Source organism: Oncorhynchus gorbuscha, linkage group LG11 (genome assembly GCF_021184085.1).
Source record: "Oncorhynchus gorbuscha isolate QuinsamMale2020 ecotype Even-year linkage group LG11, OgorEven_v1.0, whole genome shotgun sequence".
Classification (NCBI taxonomy): Eukaryota; Metazoa; Chordata; class Actinopteri; order Salmoniformes; family Salmonidae; genus Oncorhynchus; species Oncorhynchus gorbuscha.
The window spans coordinates 44,013,602-44,026,459 of record NC_060183.1 but is presented as its reverse complement, the minus strand read 5'-3'; the positions used below and the strand labels follow the sequence as shown (position 1 = coordinate 44,026,459).

At 43.6% G+C, this 12,858-nt stretch overlaps 1 pseudogene; it reads left to right on the top strand.

Annotated features, from left to right (window-relative positions):
* The first annotated feature begins 838 nt into the window (after positions 1 to 838).
* LOC124048706 lies at positions 839 to 12,578 on the top strand (annotated as a pseudogene).
* The last annotated feature ends 280 nt before the right edge of the window (positions 12,579 to 12,858 follow it).

The following is a 12,858-nucleotide window of genomic DNA, read 5'->3' as shown; positions in this document are numbered from 1 at the left end:
TCCAGTTTCAAACAGCTGAGCCTAAAAATAATATTTTTTGTTATTGAAAATATATTTCACAGCGATTTAGATTGGTAGAATGATTCACTATACCAGGGGTACTCAATAGCTATTTGAGAAGGTCTAGTCACACAAATGTTTTAGGTGGCAAAGGTCCGAATGGATAACATAGTAACAAACCCCCACTCACACACCTCTTGTTTCTCGAAGAGAAAATTGTGCATTTTCAAAGCTAATTCTAGACATTTTGCATTGCAGCAGTTTTTTCTTCTTCTGTTTTAAGCGAATTTCCTGCAATTCTACACATTGTTCCATGTCTTATGTGTGTTTATATGATACCAGGGATTGAAGCCCGTCCGTATTGACTCCGTTATGGGTCCAGATCCTGTCTGCCAGTTGAGTATGGGGGCCCTACACTATTCAATGCTTATTTTCTCACATAAACTGAAATTGACAAACAGTGTTAAGCAGGGGTAGGCAACTGTCTGCCCTGCCCCCCTTAGGTTAGTCTCCAGACCAGAAGGGGTCTCAATTTACTGTGCAATTTCAACATTTGTTTGTCCACTCAATTGGGGAATGGTAAATTAGTCTATTGGCCAGCTATCTAAACTTGTAGTTAGCATTGTCCAATTACTGACAGGGGTGGGAATTGCATGAAATTAGTTATAGAACTGACCCACGGTATGCAGACCCACGAGCCACTGCGGCCCCACATGATGAGTTCCGTTTTTTTTTGTGGGCCCCACCTTCCAATATTTTGAAATTCAGGCGTTTATTTTGAAGGTTTCCTCATTACCATAGAAAAGTGACGTCATCGCTAGTACTGCTAGCAGAATAGTAGTGGGGGAGTGCGAACTGAGGGTAGTGAGGTAGGAGAGAGGATGGTAAATTAAAAACGCGATCATCGATGAATTAAGGTAAATCTATATTTATTTTTTTCAGTTCCTCGCATGTTTTGTGATGCAACTTGGTGTGTGTAGTCGTGTTCAAGGAGTTTGCACTACGTTGTTTGAAGAAATACCAGAAACACCTAACATTTGGCTCGTAGCATATGCCCAGAGGGGTCTCCCAGTGTGTAGCCAAAGTCAGAGCTAGTATTACCAGCTTGGCAACCACCTCAATACCTGCACTCATTTTAACCCGTGGATTGCTGCCTTTGGTTTATTTTTCACATCTTTGGAATAAGATAAATAACTTTATGATGTAATAAACTTATAATAAACAAAAATATGAACTGAAATCTGATGCAGGGCAGGCGCAGCAATGTAGGTTAATTGAATAAAAGGCATTGTTTGATTCCTTCCTTCGCCCTACCCCTTCAGCGCGTAGACCATTATCTCTTTTGTGGTAGACGAGTATCGCCCATTTAATGTTTTTTTCCCCTCTTATTTCTCTCAACTGTGTGTCATTGAATCAGATATTTTAAATCATGGGATAGAAACACTGGTTTTACAATCGCTTGTGTGATGATGGATACTGCAGTGAATTTAAATGTTTCTCCAATATGTGAGTGGCAGCATAATGTCAGGCTTTCGCAACATTATAAACGATACTAATGATTTGACGTTTTACTGCGCAGGTTAGACCAAAATTCATCAGAATTAAAACGAAATAGTGTAAATAGCTCAAATAAAAGCATGGTTATGGGGATTTTGTTATTCAATTGTTTATTGTGGTTTTTCAAATTCATTTTCTGATATCTGCCACAATCTCTTAGAATATTTCCTGCTGTTTAATTTCAATTCGTCATAATGATTTGATTCCTGAAAAATATATCATAAAGCATCATGGTTGTTTACATCAGGTAGTACAACTGTCTTATCCTAACACAAAATAGGCCTACGGTTATTTTACTCCAATGTTTGTTTTGTTGCCATTTCAGTCTGTAAACAAACAATGTCTGGGAATATGTTTAAAACGGTGATGTTAAATCAATTTTATGCTTGGTCTTTGAGTTTTAGTGGTTACATTTCCTCAGCCACATCCCTCAGTTTTATACCAAGTGGTAGGGATGCTGTTTGTTTGAAACACAAACTCAGGATTGTGGCTGTAAAAACCTACTATCCTTTTTTTGGTTTAACCAAATGAACACAAACATGGACGAAACAAAGTTCCCTTCCCATAATATCTGGAAAATCTATGTATAAAACAATTCTTACACCTAATTATGTTAGGAGTTCGCATGTGTTTAGTAATAATTAAGTTAGCTAGTTAGGAGGGATCATGCGTGATGGACTAACCTTGGGGTGGCCTTTCCAGGAACACTGTGGGAACCTGGATCAGTAAGAGTCACACTGGGGACATCGTTTTGAGCCAGGTTAATAACTCTGTGGCTAACAGGGTTCTCGCTAATCTGTGACCTGATCTGCTCAGGCCAACTCTACTCCGTATTGGCACTCTGGTAGGAAGGTTATTGGTAACTCCACTTTGTATGTAAAGGACGAAAAGCGAGTTATTCGCTGGCTCAAGTGGGGATACAGGCTGAGGACAGAGTAAGTTTCACACATCCCCCATGTGCTGTACTTACTGTGGCAGTCTCATTTCAGGTATCGGTGATTAATGCAATCAAGCCCCCTCCCTTCTCACTCACCAGGTGGCCCGAAGGTGGAGTGGAACATAACATTAACATGACACGAACCACTATGAACCAGAACGTCAGTTTCTGGTTATAATAAACTTTGTCAACATTAACACTGAGGACGTTTGATGATCAGAGGCTGGTCATATTTAGAAAATGTCAACAATGTATGCTCACATTGTCTTGCTCACTTCAAATACCTCTCTCTACCTCTAGTGTGTGTGTGTGTGGGTTTTAGCCCAGCAATTAAACGTTGACCCTGCTGCTATCTTAGACCAGGTCTCTCTTGCAAAATAAATTTTTATCTCAATGAGACTAACCTCAGGTTATGTTGAATCGATTGGCTTTGGTACTGATTAGGATTAGACCCCTGGTAGTTTTCTGGGACAAGGGTGGCTGACTTCAGGTCTAAACAAATCTCCTGTAGAAAACAGTGTATTTGAGTTAACGAGCATTAAGGAGAGTATATAAAGTGGGCCGGCTCAGATGATCAATATTCTGCAGGTTTTTACCAGAGGGCCAAGCTGCTTTTGCTCTGACATGCCTAAAACCCAGCTAAATGACCAGATCTTGTGAATTACTGACAGTGATCTCTGCCAGGACGTCAAGATGAAACACTGGACAAATGAACAGGACACAGGCTAACACAACACAGGAAATAACAGAAAACAGGTTAGAACAGACACAGGCTAGGCTCGAACACAGGCCAAACCAGAACACAAGACTAGAACAGTTAGAGAACAATGTAGGTTAACTGAACCTACATTGAAATGTAGTAGTCTTCTTAAATAGGCATGCTGATCAGAAGCTAGCAGGGCAAACTCATTGATGCTGTAGGTCAGGCGCCCTCTCCGAACCAGACCACCTGGTTATATGGCCTGCTCTCTGTTCTCTTTCTTCCAGACTGTGGTTACAGCCTGTTTTATGTAAGTCTATGGTTCTCCCTTTTGAAGCGATGAGGTTGTTTTTGAGCAGGCAGGGGAGGAGGGGGGGCAGAAGGGGCCTGTAAGGTCCATAAAAGGACCCTCAGCATCTTATCACCATCGGTGTGTTGTGCAGTCGTTAGATAGACAGATTACCCAAACGTCTCTTTTTTTCCCTGTGTGTATTTTAGGAGGGGGGGGGGGGGGGGGGCGTGGGTTGTGTGATACTGCATCGATGTATGGCAAGACAGATGGGATGTGTTGTTATCAGTAGTACTATTTCTAACTTTCTATCTCCCTGGTTTAAAAGCAAAAATTACCCCCGGGGTGCTGCCACTTGTACAGATGTAGGGCAACAGATTGGTGGAGATGGAGGATCAGAACTGAAGAGTAGTTCGGTCTTAACTTTTGCCGAAGCTCAGTACCTTCATTAGAACTACTGTAAAATGGTCCAATCCAATTGAAAATGAGGGTGGCTGGCATTTCAATCATAGAAATAGAATGGACCCAACCCATCAGATCACTTCAATTTAGTTGGTACAAGTAGTGTCCCCTGCTAAGACAGTATGCTCTGATACTTTTTGTGTAGGTTCGCGTCCCATACACAACATTCTTTTTTGATTTTCTAATTTAAAAAATCTCCTACCGGTGCTAGTGTCAAATAACACATATGTGACGAAGTGGATGACTATAATAATGCATCCAAAATGTTGTACATTTTAAGTGTACACGTCTATTTAATAAACATGATTATTAGCCGTTTTTTTGTCCACGAGCTGGGAGAAAGACGTTGTTCCTCATTAATTGTGTTCTTAATCTTCATTTTCAAGGTGTTGGCTGCACTTCCCTTTGCAACACACTAACAACACACTGGCAGCTTCATTAAATAGTATCAGCAAAATACCAGTCTCAACGTCAACAGTGAAGAGGCGACTCCGGGATGCTGGCCTGTAAATAAAAAGCCATATCTCAGACTGGCCAATAAAAAGAAAAGATTAAGATGGGCAAAATAACAGACACTGGACAGAGGAACTCTGCCTAGAAGGCCAGCATCGTGGAGTCGCCTCTTCGCTGTTGACGTTGAGACTGGTATTTTGCGGGTACTATTTAATGAAGCTGCCATTTGAGGACTTGTGAGGCGTCTATTTCTCAAACTAGACACTCTAATGTACTTGTCCTCTTGCTCAGTTGTGCACGGGGGCCTCCCACTCCTCTTTCTATTCTGGTTAGAGCCAGTTTTCGCTGTTCTGTGAAGGGAGTAGTACACAGCGTTGTACGAGATCTTCAGTTTCTTGGCAATTTCTCGCATTGGAATAGCCATCATTTCTCAGAACAAGAATAGACTGACGAGTTTCAGAAGGAAGTTCTTTGTTTCTGGCCATTTTGAGCCTGTAATCGAACCCATGAATGCTGATGCTCCAGATACTCAACTAGTCTAAAGAAGGCTAGTTTTATTGCTTCTTTAATCAGAACAACAGTTTTCAGCTGTGCTAACGTAATTGCAAAAAGGTTTTCTAATGATCAATTAGCCTTTTAAAATGATAAACTTGGATTAGTTAACACAACGTGCCATTGGAACACAGGAGTGATGGTTGCTGATAATGGGCCTATGTAGATATTCCATTTTAAAAAATCAGCCGTTTCCAGCTACAATAGTCATTTACAACAACAACAATGTCTACACTGTATTTCTGATCAATTTAAGTTATTTTAATGGACAGAAAATGTGCTTTTCTTTCAAAAACAAGGACATTTCTAAGTGACCCCAAACTTCTGAACAGTAGTGTGTGTGTATGTATGTATGTATGTATGTATGTATGTATGTATGTATGTATGTATGTATGTATGTATGTATGTATGTATGTATGTATGTATGTATGTATGTATGTATGTATGTATGTGTGTGTGTGTGTGTGTGTGTGTGTGTGTGTGTGTGTGTGTGTGTGTGTGTGTGTGTGTGTGTGTGTGTGTGTGTGTGTGTGTGTGTGTGTGTGTGTGTGTGTGTGTGTATATATATATATTTATATATATATATATATATATATATATATATATATATATATATATATATATATATATATATATGTATGTCCATGCTAAAAATGTGTTGTAAGGCTGTGATTTCTGGCCAAACCCATGGAAAAGGCGTCTTAGAAAACATCTAGCAGAAAAATTCTTAGAAGGTATCAAAACACAATAATGTTGAAGTCAAGACCCCTGCCAACTAATATTAATATTTAGTTTTCCAGAAATTAGTTTCCTTCTGTAAGTTTAAGAAATATTGCCTCGTGTCTTGTCAATCTGTTACCAAAATCCCACATCTTTATGATATTTTATCCCGCGTGAGGAGGGAGGAAGGTTCAAAGAAGTGAAGGCAGACCTATCAGTTAGTTATAGTGTTTTTACTGATCATTTGGTTTATGATTCATTAAAAGGCCAGTGCAGTTATTTCCTGTTTTAAAAAAAGACATTTCCACACTATGAGGTCAAAATAGCACTCTGAAATTGTGAAAATAATGCCCCTGAAATACTGGGAATTTCAGTCTGTTCTGGTGGGGTGGAACTTTTGGCCCACATCATGGTGTAGGTACGCTGGCATGTGCATGTATTGCTTTATGCTTTGATAATGAACAGACTGATAGATCTCATTCCTCAGAATCTAATGCTGCCAGAGGAGCTACAATGCGCTTATCCTTCTCCGCTTGCTAGTATGTTGTTTGGGCTTATGTGAAGAAACCACTGCGATGGTTGCAGGGAGAGCAGAGAGGTGTTAAGTATGTGGCCATTTGTGGGCGATCCTGGGCATTGCAAGAATTTCAGGAACACATTTAGGCCAGCAGGACTTTAAATTAGTCTAGGAATATCAGTGGTTGGATTCTTTGAGTTCTCAGAACGGAGTAACTGACCTCTCCCTATTTCCTCCTCCCTCCCATGTGTGTTAACCAAAGTGTGTGTGAGATGGAGCAGCAAAACCATTTCAAGCAGCTGTTGCTGCAGCTCAACCAGCAGCGAGCCAAAGGGTACCTGTGTGATGTTATCATCGTGGTGGAGAATGCGCTGTTCCGCGCCCATAAGAACGTCCTGGCGGCCAGCAGCGTCTACTTCAAGTCGCTGGTCCCCCACGATAACCTGATCAACCTGGACACGGAGATGGTCAGCCCCTCCGTCTTCAGACAGGTGGGTCACCTGACAGGCAGCATCTCACTGACCGTAGGCACATATACACAGATATATTTGCATTGGACTCTGTCATTCATCAATTTAGATTCCACATCAATCGTTGAAAGCTCAGCTGTTTTATTTGTATTCTGATATCAACTTGCTGTGAAACAAATTGCTCATTGGAAAAATATAAATATTTCACTCGCTACCCCCCCTACCCCCTCTCCTCTAGGTATTGGACTTCATCTATACAGGTCGTCTGTCCAGTTCTGACTCTGTCAGTGACCACAGTGTCTCGTCCCTCCTGACCGCCGCCTCCTACCTCCAGCTGACCGAACTAGCTGCTCTCTGTCGGAAGAAGCTCAAACACAACGGACAGACCCCCTCCAGCTCCAACAAGTTGACCATCTCCTCCACCTCCCCAACCCCCAATGGACACACCCCTGGCCCCCTCCGCCTCTCCTCCACCCCCTCAGAGCAACCCCCAGCCACCATAACAACCATTCAGGGTCCAGGAAGGGCAACCTGAGGAGCCAGAGATGGGGCCAGGAGGGGAGGCTGAGAGAGGATCTCTCCGAGGAGGAGGTGTTTATTTCGGGCTCGCGGTGTGCTTCCCTCAGCCCCTCTGGAGGAAGTCGGGTTAATGGGCTGGCTCTAGGACTGGACCTGTCCAAGAGGAGTCCATCAGGAAGCACCGCCACAGAGGAAGTGTCCCCCAGCAGTCTCCCCCAAAGCTCCTCCCCCCACTCCTCATCTGTTTCTCCCACTCCTCCCACCAAGGCAGAGCCTAGGGAGAACCAGAGGCAGCTTCCAAATACCTCCACAGACCTCTTGCCTAGGGCCCCTTGCAAGAGACCCCGACCCCACAGAGAAGCCACCAACCTGGGAGAGACAGGCAAGGCACTGCACAAGGGCCTAGTGAAGAAACCAGGGGCCCCAGGGCACGAAAAGCTGGTCAGAGGGGATAGAGTGACCCCAGAGCTGGAGGATGGGGAGGTGGATGGAGAGGAGAATGGCCAGGACCAGAGTGAAGAGAGTGGGCACAGTGGGAGTGAGGGAGGAGGAGGAGGAGCTGGAGGTAAGAGAAATGGGAACACCAACTATATCTACCGTCAGCCCCAGCCAGGGTTTGAGCCAGGCGTGGGGGACAATCTGTACGTCTGCATCCCCTGTGGGAAAGGCTTCCCCAGCTCCGAGCAGCTTAACGCCCACGTCGACACACACACCCAGGATGAAATCTACCTCGAAGAAGAGGAGGAAGAAGAGGAGGGTGGTGGATACCGGAAGGATGAAGACCCCGACATCTATGCATCACGGGGGGTGGAGCCTGGCGATGACGAACCTCGGCATCGTTGCACAGTCTGCAGTAAGACCTGCAAGGACGCGGTGTCGCTACGGGAACACGAGAAGAGCCATTGGCTGAACCGGCCGTTCCCCTGTAACATCTGTGGCAAGTTGTTCACCCAGCGAGGCACCATGACCCGCCACATGAGGAGCCACCTGGGCCTCAAGCCCTTCGCCTGCGAGGAGTGCGGCATGCGCTTCACACGCCAGTACCGCCTCGCCGAGCACATGCGGGTCCACTCGGGGGAGAAGCCCTACGAGTGCCAGCTGTGTGGCGGAAAGTTCACCCAGCAACGCAACCTCCTCAGCCATCTAAAGATGCACACCTCGCCCTCATAGAGGACACTTCACCATGGTTACTGCAGCTGGAACACAGCTATCTGGGCTCTATTAGTCTGTCTGCCTCATCTTCAGATGCTATCTGCTGTTGATGTTACCCATAGTACCTCCTCACCCTTGTAAACACACCTGGGTTCTACCTCAACTTCAGAAACTCACCTTGAAATGAATGACCCCACCTTTATAACCACTCCTCCTGAGTAACTCTGCTCCTTTACTTTATCTCAACCTCTTAACAACCTTCACCCATACCTCAAATCAACCATCACCCATACCTCAACCTCATAACAACCATCACCCATACCTCAACCTCATAACTACCATCACCCATACCTCAACATCATATCAACCATCACCCGTACCTCAACAACTGAACAACCATCACCCATAGCCTCACCCATGACAACTGTTCCTCTGACTTGCCTCAACCCCATCTTACTAATACCAACCATTATGTCATTGTCAGAACCCCATCTTACTAATACCAACCATTACATCACCCTCAGAACCCCATCTTACTAATACCAACCATTACATCACCCTCAGAACCCCATTTTACTAATACCAACCATTACATCACCCTCAGAACCCCATCTTACTAATACCAACCATTACATCACCCTCAGAACCCCATCTTACTAATACCAACCATTACTTCACCCTCAGAACCCCATCTTACTAATACCAACCATTACATCACCCTCAGAACCCCATCTTACTAATACCAACCATTACATCACCCTCAGAACCCCATCTTACTAATACCAACCATTACATCACCCTCAGAACCCCATCTTACTAATACCAACCATTACATCACCCTCAGAACCCCATCTTACTAATACCAACCATTACATCACCCTCAGAACCCCATCTTACTAATACCAACCATTACTTCACCCTCAGAACCCCATCTTACTAATACCAACCATTACGTCACCCTCAGAATCTCATTTTACTAATACCAACCATTACTTCACCCTCAGAACCCCATCTTACTAATACCAACCATTACATCACCCTCAGAACCCCATCATAAAATCCACATAGCCAGCCAGCCAGCCAGATGTACTGGCCATCTCAGGGTTAACACACCACACCTCGCCATCTGCCAAAGACTCCTTCCCATCCCAGGTGGCTCAAATGTGTTTTGATGATAGCTTTTAGCATCCAACCAAACTAGTCCTCAGTTCTGTGCCTCCAGGCTGCTGTAGCTGTCTCTCGCTGGTCAATGTGTGACCTCAATGCCTCTACTACCTCATTATAAGACACATACTGGACCCCAGGCATGACTGGCTAACAGTCAGTAGTAATACTTTGTTCTCCAGCTAGATGGAACAGGTTAGTCAGCCTACCCTCTGTGTATATAATAATACATTTTCACCTCCACATACACAGCCTGTTTGAAACTTGCCGTTATTAGAAATTGATCAGGGGTATTCTTAACGCAATGATGTTTACTTTACTGTTGGTTTACAGGTCAGGGTTTGTATTTTATGTGAAGTCTTGAAAAAGACAAACTTGGGGGGGTTAAATGTTTTGAGAACTTATTGCTACGCTTTTGTGAATGTTTAAACTGGGTATTTCTACTTTGGGCCTGGGAGGGGTGGGGATATTTTCTGTGAGGCATCATACTCTGGTGGTACTGTTGTGTTTTGTGTGTAGCGTTTTTTTTTCCTTTAAAGGGCTGGTCTACTGAGACAGGTGGCCAGTATCCCTGTATTAAGTTTGCTTTTGGTTTTCAACAAGTTCCTCCTATCTCTTAAAGAGATTCTCCGGTACTTTTGTATACTTTTTTGGCTAGTAGTTCTAAAAGTCATGCTCAATAGCCAAAAGTGGTCGCTGAAAAATGCTTACTACGTCACTGTATGTGCAGATATGCTCACCACGTCATTGCTCTCTTGCTCTGCTGTGTGTGCATCCTGCAAGCTGTCACTCAAATGGCGAGGGACTGAAGCTCATTGGCTAGAACTCGAATTGCAAGCGGGCTGGCCCACATGGGAGAAAATGTAGGGAAAATGGCACAGCACAGTTTCCAGAAAAACAGTCGCGTTTCAAACTAGGGATTTCGTGGCAAATTGAGGTAAAATAGTATTTCTGCTCATAGATTATGCATGCATGAACTACATATTGACACGTCCAGTCCAAAGCTGGAGATTTAAAAAACGCTTAGCCAAAGTTCCAGAGCATGTCTTTAATGCTGTGAGGAGAGCATAGCTTTCTGGACAGTGTATTACTAGTGTATAAGAGCTGAAAGAGCTGAAACTGCTACGAGATTGTATATTGACATCCAAAGAGAACGAATACAAAACCAACAAACTTAACAACCAAAGTCTTTCAGTGTCAAAGTGAAGTTGTACCCATGTTATTATGTCTACGGTATAGTCCACTCCTAGTTCCACACAAACAGCCATGTGGTTGGAATTACCAATGTTGACTGGACCAACCTCCACTTTATGGTCTTACATTATCTTTACTCTGTCCTCAGGAGGACGACATTTACATGTCATTTCAGACCAAAAATCGAAGACTGTTGTATGACTCTGTTTTGGACTATTATTTCAATCCTCTTTCCTCCATGTTTATCGCTCAATTGTTGAAAGAAAGTCATTTCTTACACCAGAAACATGTCTATTACTCGTCAACTCAGGAACCATCGCTGTCAGGGTCTGGCATCTATACAGTCCATATCAACACTCTCTCTGGTTGTTTTGGTTGAGGCCTTTAGAATGTAATATGTCGACAAGTGAAATGAAAGAGGGCCGAGAGAAACATGTTTGAGCCGTGACGGGGATACTTCTGACTCATATCCCCAGGGAGTGTTTGTTGTGTTGTCAAACAGTCTGCACTGTCAAATGTCTGTGCGGAAAGCATAAACACTAGCTTCCTACACAAGAGATTTTTCTTTTACAGGGAGAGGGTGGTGATTATCTTCTTTCAAATAACCGCGTGATGAAGTATCAATTTGACTATTTTAGCTCTTGGGTGTTATATCAGCATGCATTTGGTCAACAAAACCTTTATCTCGTAAGATTGTTCTACTTGTCTGTTGCTGTCCCTCTGTTTAGGAAGTTGTTGCAGAAACGTAGTGTTGATGTCTATTGATTATTCACGAATGTGCGTATTAGTTGCATCCTGTTTTAAGCCTCTTTATGATAACTCAGTGGATGATAGCCATGGGCTTTGCTACTTTGTTCCTGCTCACCCAGAAAAGAATATGTTAAGTAGCTGCACCGTCAGCGTCTCCGCTGCTGAACGCGAGCGGATTGACTAGCGAGGAAACGAGCGGTGTTGCGCTAGCTTAGTTCATTCAATTCATCAGTTCTTGATCTGTCCTCGGCTGCTAATGATGTGATAATAGCCTCCTCGTCAGTTCACCAATGACGACGAGGCATATTGAATGAATGGTAGACCTGAACTGAGAAGGAAGATTGACTAATTAAGTCAAGGATGGAGATCTGAAACAAGCTCGTATAGGGGCGGCAGGTAGCCTAGTGGTTCGAGTGTTGAGCCAGTAACCGAAAGGTTGCTGGATCGAATCCCCCGAGCTGACGAGGTAAAAATCAGTCATTCTGCCCTTGAACAAGGCAGTTAACCCACAGTTAACCCGCCTGAACAAGACCGTTAACCCACTGTTCATTGTAAATAAGAATTTGTTCTTAACTGACTTGCCTTGTTAAATAAAGGTTACATTTAAAAAATATATAGGCCTTGTTCAGGTGTTCCATGATTATTCCATTTACAGTAGACTAGGTCTACTACATTGCATCTAGTAATTGAACTAGGCCTATTCAGAATTTGATGCCCCCCCCTCCCCCCCCAAAAAACCTAGGACACCAACTTACATTTTCACTATACTATCCATATAATGACAGCTAATAGAATAATCATTACCCCTAAATTGAACCTATTAGAAATGTTACAAAGTAATTGAGAACCACTCAAAATTCAGTCAGGATCAACTACTGCGTTGGCTACATTGTATTGATATAATTGAATTCTCTAAGTTTCAGAAAATTGCAGTTTTTCAAAAAAGCTAAACGCTCCAACTTTCAGATGGGGTCACCTCCCCCTTACCTGACCTTAGGCCTACATTAACACCTCCTTGTCAGAAAATTCTAGGGAGATCCCTGGTTTGTAAATTAAACTTCTTAGCCAAAACCAAGCACCGATGAGTCTATAGCCCACCATTCGTACTGAGGCAGTCTTCTGCCAACGTCATAATCAGGCAACAAAAAAAAAAAGGTACATTTGTCTCGGATCTGAGCGTGGTGTCGTGGGGTCCCGGGGCATCGCTGTCTCGCTGAAGTGTAACTCGTAAAGATTCTTCAAGGTCGGCAGGTAATATATGCCATTTATCAGACGCTTTTATCTAAAGCGACTTACAGTCATGTGTGCATACATTCTACGTATGGGTGGTCCCGGGGATCGAACCCACTACCCTGGCGTTACAAGCGCCATGCTCTACCAACTGAGCTACAGAAGCTACAGAAGGACCAGGTCTGGGCTAAG